Genomic DNA, 6,638 nt, shown 5'->3' with positions numbered 1-6,638 from the left:
AAGATAAAGTAAAATCAAATAACGTAAGACAAAATATAATAAAGTTATTAAAATAAAAAATAATTATTAAGAAAAAAAACGGAGAAATATTACCCTAGGACCAATGGTGGAAGGAAAGCTATACAGACAAAATCTCACACAGAAGCATACACATACACACTCAGAAAAAGAGGAAAAAGGGAAAAAAGTCATAAATCTTGCTCTCAAAGTCCACCTCCTTAATTTGGGATGATTCGTTGTCTATTCATGTATTCCACAGATGCAGGGTATATCAAGTTGATTGTGGAGCTTTAAACCACTGCTTCTGAGGCTGTTGGGAGAGATTTCCCTTTCTCTTTGTTCTCACCGCTCCCAGGGGCTCAGCTTTGGATTTGGCCCCGCCTCTGCGTGTAGGTCACCGGAGGGCATCTGTTCTTCGCTCAGACTGGACGTGGTTAAAGGAGCCGCTGATTGGGGGGCTCTGGCTCACTCAGGCCAGGGGGAGGGAGGGGCACGGAGAGCGGGACAAGCCTGTGGCAGCAGAGGCCGGCATGACGTTGCACCAGCCTGAGGCGTGCTGTGCGTTCTCCCTGGGAAGTTGTCCCTGGATCCTGGGACCCTGGCAGTGGCGGGGTGCACAGGCTCCCCGCAAGGGGGGTGTGGATAGTGACCTGTGCTCACACACAGGCTTCTTGGTGGTGGCAGCAGCAGCCTTAGCGTCTCATGCCCGTCTCTGGGGTCTGTGCTGTTTGCCGCGGGTTGCGCCCGTCTCTGGAGCTCCTTTAAGTAGCGCTCTTAATCCCCTCTCCTTGCGCACCAGGAAACAAAGAAGGAAGAAAAAGTCTCCTGCCTCTTCGGCAGGTCCAGACTTTTCCCCGGACTCCCTCCCGGCTAGCCGTGGCGCACTAACCCCCTGCAGGCTGTGTTCACACCGCCAACCCCAGCTCCTACCGAAGCCCGAGCCTCAGCTCGCAGCCCCGCCCGCCCCGGCGGGTGAGCAGACAAGCCTCTCGGACTGGTGAGTGCCGTTCGGCCCTGATCCTCTGTGCGGGAATCTCTCCGGTTTGCCCTCCGCACCCCTGTTGCTGCGCTCTCCTCTGTGACTCCGAAGCTTTCTCCCTCCGCTACCCGCAGTCTCCGCCTGCAAAGGGGATTCCTAGTGTGTGGAAACCTTTCCTCTTCCACACCTCCCTCCCACTGGTGCAGGTCCCGTCCCTATCCTTTTGTCTCTGTTTATTCTTTTTCCTTTTGCCCTACCCAGGTACGTGGGGGTGTTTCTTGCCTTTTGGGAGGTCTGAGGTCTTCTGCCAGCGTTCAGTAAGTGTTCGGTAGGAGTTGTTCCATGTGTAGATGTATTTCTGGTGTATCTGTGGGGTGCAAGGTGATCTCCACGTCTTACTCTGCTGCCATCTACCTGGAAGCCCCAGAACCAGCTTTTAGTTTTATTGATCTTTGCTATCGTTTCCTTCATTTCTTTTTCATTTATTTCTGATCTGACCATTATGATTTCTTTCCGTCTGCTAACTTTGGGGTTTTTTTGTTCTCCTTTCTCTAATTGCTTCAGGTGCAAGGTCAGGTTGTTTATTTGAGGTGTTTCTTGTTTTTTAAGGTAGAATTGTATTGCTGTAAACTTCCCTCTTAGAACTGCTTTTGCTGCATCCCATAGGTTTTTGGTTGTCGTGTTTTCATTGTAATTTGTTTCTATGTATTTTTTGATTTCCTCTTCGATTTCTTCAGTGACCTCTTGGTTTTTAAGTAGTGTATTGTTTAGCCTCCATGTGTTTGTATTTTTTACAGATTTTTTCCTGTAATTGATATCTATTGTCATAGCGTTGTGGTCAGAAAAGATACTTGATATGATTTCAATTTTCTTAAATTTACCAAGGCTTGATTTGTGACGCAAGGTATGATCTATCCTGGAGACTGTTCCATGAGCACGTGAGAAGAAAGTGTATTCTGTTGTTTTTGGATGGAATGTCCTATAAATATCAATTAAGTCCATTTTGTTTAATGTGTCAATTAAAGCTTATTTTCCTTATTTATTTTCCTTTTGGATGATCTGTCCACTGATGAAAGTGGGATGTTAAAGTCCCCTACTATGATTGTGTTACTGTCGATTTCTCTTTTTATGGCTGTTAGTATTTCCCTTATGTATTGAGGTGCTCCTATGTTGGGTGCATAAATATTTACAATTGTTATATCTTCTTCTTGTATTAATCCCTTGATCATTATGTAGTGTCCTTCTTTGTCTCTTGTAATAGTCTTTGTTTTAAATTCTATTTTGTCTGATATGAGAATTGCTACTCCAGCTTTCTTTTGATTTCCATTTGCATGGAATATCTTTTTCCATCCCCTCACTCCCAGTCTGCATGTGTCCCTAGGTCTGAAGTGAGTCTCCTGTAGACAGCACATATACAGGTCTTATTTTATTTTGTTTTATTTTTGCGATACGCAGGCCTCTCACTGTTTTGGCCTCTCCCATTGTGGAGCACAGGCTCCGGACGTGCAAGCTTAGCAGCCATAGTTCATGGGCCCAGCCGCTCCGCGGCATGTGGGATCTTCCCAGACCGGGGCATGAACCCGTGTCCCCTGCATCGGCAGGCAGACTTTCAACCACTGTGCCACCAGGGAAGCCCACGGGTCTTATTTTTTTATCCCTTCAGCCAGTCTGTGTCTTTTGGTTGGAGCATTTAATCCACTTACATTTAAGGTAATTATCGACATGTATGTTCCTATTACCATTTGCTTAATTGTTCTGGGTTTGTTATTGTAGGTCTTTTCCTTCTCTTGTGTTTCCTGCCTAGAGAAGTTCCTTTAGCATTTGCTGTAAAGCTGGTTTGGTGGTGCTGAATTTTCTTAGCTTTTGCTTGTCTGTAAAGGTTTTAATTTCTCCATCAAATCTGAATGAGATCCTTGATGGGTAGAGTAATCTTGGTTGTAGGTTTTCCATTTCATCCCTTTAAATATGTCCTGCCAGTCCCTTCTGGCTTGCAGAGTTTCTGCTGAAAGATCAGCTGTTAACCTTATGGGGATTCCCTTGTATGTTATTTGTTGTTTTTCCCTTGCTGCTTTTTTTTTTTTTTTTGGCAGTATCCAGGCCTCTCAGTGTTGTGGCCCCTCCCGTTGCGGAGCAACAGGCTCCAGTCATGCAGGCTCAGTGGCTATGGCTCCCGGGCGCAGCCGCTCCGCGGCCTGTGGGATCTTCCTGGACCAGGGCACGAACCCGTGTCTCCTGCATTGGCAGGCGGACTCTCAACCACTACGCCACCAGGGAAGCCCCCCCACTTGCTGCTTTTAATATTTTTTCTTTGTATTTAATTTTTTTTTTTTTTTAATAAATTTATTTATTTATTTATTTTTGGCTGTGTTGGGTCTTCGTTTCTGTGCGAGGGCTTTCTCTAGTTGTGGCAAGTGGGGGCCACTCTTCATCGCGGTGCGCGGGACTCTCACTGTCGCGGCCTCTCTTGTTGCAGAGCACAGGCTCCAGACGCGCAGGCTCAGTAGTTGTGGCTCACGGGCCCAGTTGCTCCGCGGCATGTGGGATCTTCCCAGACCAGGGCTCGAACCCGTGTCCCCTGCATTGGCAGGCGGACTCTCAACCACTACGCCACCAGGGAAGCCCCCCCACTTGCTGCTTTTAATATTTTTTCTTTGTATTTAATTTTTGATAGTTTGATTAATATGTGTCTTGGTGTGTTTCTTCTTGGATTTATCCTGTATTGGACTCTCTATGTGTCCTGGACTTGATTAACTATTTCCTTTCCCATATTAGGGAAGTTTTCAACTATAATCTCTTCAAATATTTTCTCAGTCCCTTTCTTTTGCTCTTCTTCTTCTGGGACCCCTATAATTTGAATGTTGTTGTGTTTAATGTTATCCCAGAGGTCTCTGAGACTGTCCTCAATTCTTTTCATTCTTTTTTCTTTATTCTGCTCTGCAGTAGTTATTTCCACTATTTTATCTTCCAGGTCACTTATCCGTTCTTCTGCCTCAGTTATTCTGCTATTGATCCCTTCTAGATAATTTTAAATTTCATTTATTGTGTTGTTCATCACTGTTTGTTTGCTCTTTAGTACTTCTAGGTCCTTGTTAAACGTTTTTGTATTTTCTCCATTCCATTTCCAAGATTTTGGATCATCTTTACTTTCAGTTTTCTGCATTCTTTTTCTGGTAGACTGCCTATTTCCTCTTCATTTGTTAGGTCTGGTGGGTTTTTACCTTGCTCCTTCATCTGCTGTGTGTTTCTCTGTCTTCTCATTTTGCTTAACTTACTGTGTTTAGGGTCTCCTTTTAGCATGCTGCAGGTTCATAGTTCCCATTGTTTTTGGTGTCTGTCTCCAGTGGGTAACGTTGGTTCAGTGGGTTGTGTAGGCTTCCTGTTGAAGGGGACTAGTGCCTGTGTTTTGTGGATGAGGCTGGATCTTGTCTTTCTGGTGGGCAGGTCCATGTCTGGTGGTGTGTTTTGGGGTTTCTGTGACCTTATTATGATTTTAGGGAGCCTCTCTGCTAATGGGTGGGGCTGTGTTCCTGTCTTGCTAGTTGTTTGGCCTAGGGTGTCTTGCACTGTAGCTTGCTGGTCGTTGAGTGGAGCTGGGTCTTGGCGTTGATGGAGATAGATCTCTGGGAGATTTTCACCATTTGCTATTACGTGCAGCTGGGAGGTCTCTGGTGGACTGGTGTCCTGAACTTGGCTCTACCACCTCAGAGGCACAGCCCTGATGCCTGGCTGGAGCACCAAGAGGCTGTCATCCCTATGGCTCAGAATAAAAGGGAGAAAAACAGAAAGAAGGAAAGAAAGAAAGAAAGAAGATGAAACAAAATAAAATAGAATAAAATGAAATAAAATAAGATATGATGAAGATATTAATATAAAAAATAATTATTAAAAAAATTTAAAAAATAAAAAAAAAGGAAAGAAGAGAGCAACCAAGCCAAAAAACAAATCCACCAATGATAACAAGAGCTAAAATCTATACTAAAACAAACAAACAAACAAATGGACAGACTGAACCCTGGGACAAATGGTAAAAGCAAATCTATTCATACAAATTCACACACAGAAGCATACACATACACACTCACAAAAAGAGAAAAAGGGAAAAAAAAATATATCGTTGCTCACAATGTCCACCTCCTCACTTTGGGATGATTCGTTGTCTATTCATGTATTCCACAGATGCAGGGTACATCAAGTTGACTGTGGAGATTTAATCTGCTGCTCCTGAGGCTGCTGGGAGAAATTTCCCTTTCTTTTCTTTTTTTACACAGCTCCTGGGGTTCAGCTTTGGATTTGACTTCACCTCTGCGTGTAGGTCGCCTGAGGGTGTCTGTTCCCCACGTACGTGGGGAGTTTCTTGCCTTTTGGGAGGTGTGAGGTCTTCTGCCAGCATTCAGTAGGTGTTCTGTAGGAGTTGTTCCACATGTAGTTGTATTTCTCATGTATTTGTGGGGAGGAAGGTGATATCCATGTGTTACTCTTCTGCCATCTTGAAGCTCCTCCTGAACATGATATTTTACAAGTTAATAGAGATTCTTCCAGAAAAGATTTTTTTGCAGTAAAGTTTACATTCAATCTTTCTAATCAGTAAGCTATTGTCTATTGAACTGTCTTAATTTTTGTGAAATAAGTAGGCACTATTTTTATTTTCTTGTTCATTATCACTGAATCCTCTTACAAAATTACCTTCCTCTCATGAGAAAACATCATATATCACTCAACATTTAAGCTCTGGACCAAAGAGTACAGTGACTACTGGTGTGTGTAGAGTCAGCAGGGAGTGAGTTTTGGGTTTAAAATTTTAATATTCAGAAAATATCTATTGAACATCCACTAGGTACATACAAAGTGCTATACCTGGTACTGGGAATATAAAAAAGGACTAGAAACATTCCTGGTCCTCAGGGGGTTTAAAGTTTAGTCTCCACAGACAAGACCAGGAAGTCAGTAAATAGCTATTATGCACAGCAGAGAGTGGTAAGTTACCGAGAGGCAGAGAGAGCTGATGGGAGAAGGGAGAGTCCACAGCACTGGGACCAGGGAAGATTTTATGAGTGGAATCTTATTAGCACCTTAAACAGTGACCAGCAATGGGTCAGAGAGAATTTGAGGCAGAAGGCAAGGCATGGAGGTGGAAAAGTGGAGGATGGGTATGAGAGCAACTAATTGTGTGAAGAAATGTAGTGATATTTCAGCCTGCAAAGGTAGGTTGGGTCTGATCAAGAAGCATCTTCAGTATCAGGCTAAGGAAATTCAGTTGCCCATGATTCTTCCCTAACCCTTGTAGTTCTAGTGGGTCCTAGTTTTATAATAGCATGTGTCCTCATGTATCCTGGTTAATCTGTTTACGTGCCTACCAATTGTATTAGTCTGTGAGTGATTCCAAGTCCTGGTAAGTCATTTATTTATCTTCCTGTCATAGACACCTAATCGGACACTTGCCACATGGAAGGAGCTTGGAAAATGTGGCATTAATTGAAGCCAACCTCATTTTGTTGCGTGAATATCATTCATTACTTGAAAACACACCGCACACGTGCATGTGTGTGTGTGTGTGTGTGCTTGCATGTGTGAGCACACACACACGGTTTCATAAAGATTTAAAAATTGACTTTTTCCTCTCAAGGTTATTGATTCTCGATTTTCTTACTGAATTCAGCAG

The sequence above is a fragment of the Lipotes vexillifer genome, unplaced genomic scaffold (assembly GCF_000442215.2).
Source record: "Lipotes vexillifer unplaced genomic scaffold, Lipotes_vexillifer_v1.1 scaffold419, whole genome shotgun sequence".
NCBI lineage: Eukaryota > Metazoa > Chordata > Mammalia > Artiodactyla > Lipotidae > Lipotes > Lipotes vexillifer.
This window is presented reverse-complemented; position numbering follows the sequence as displayed.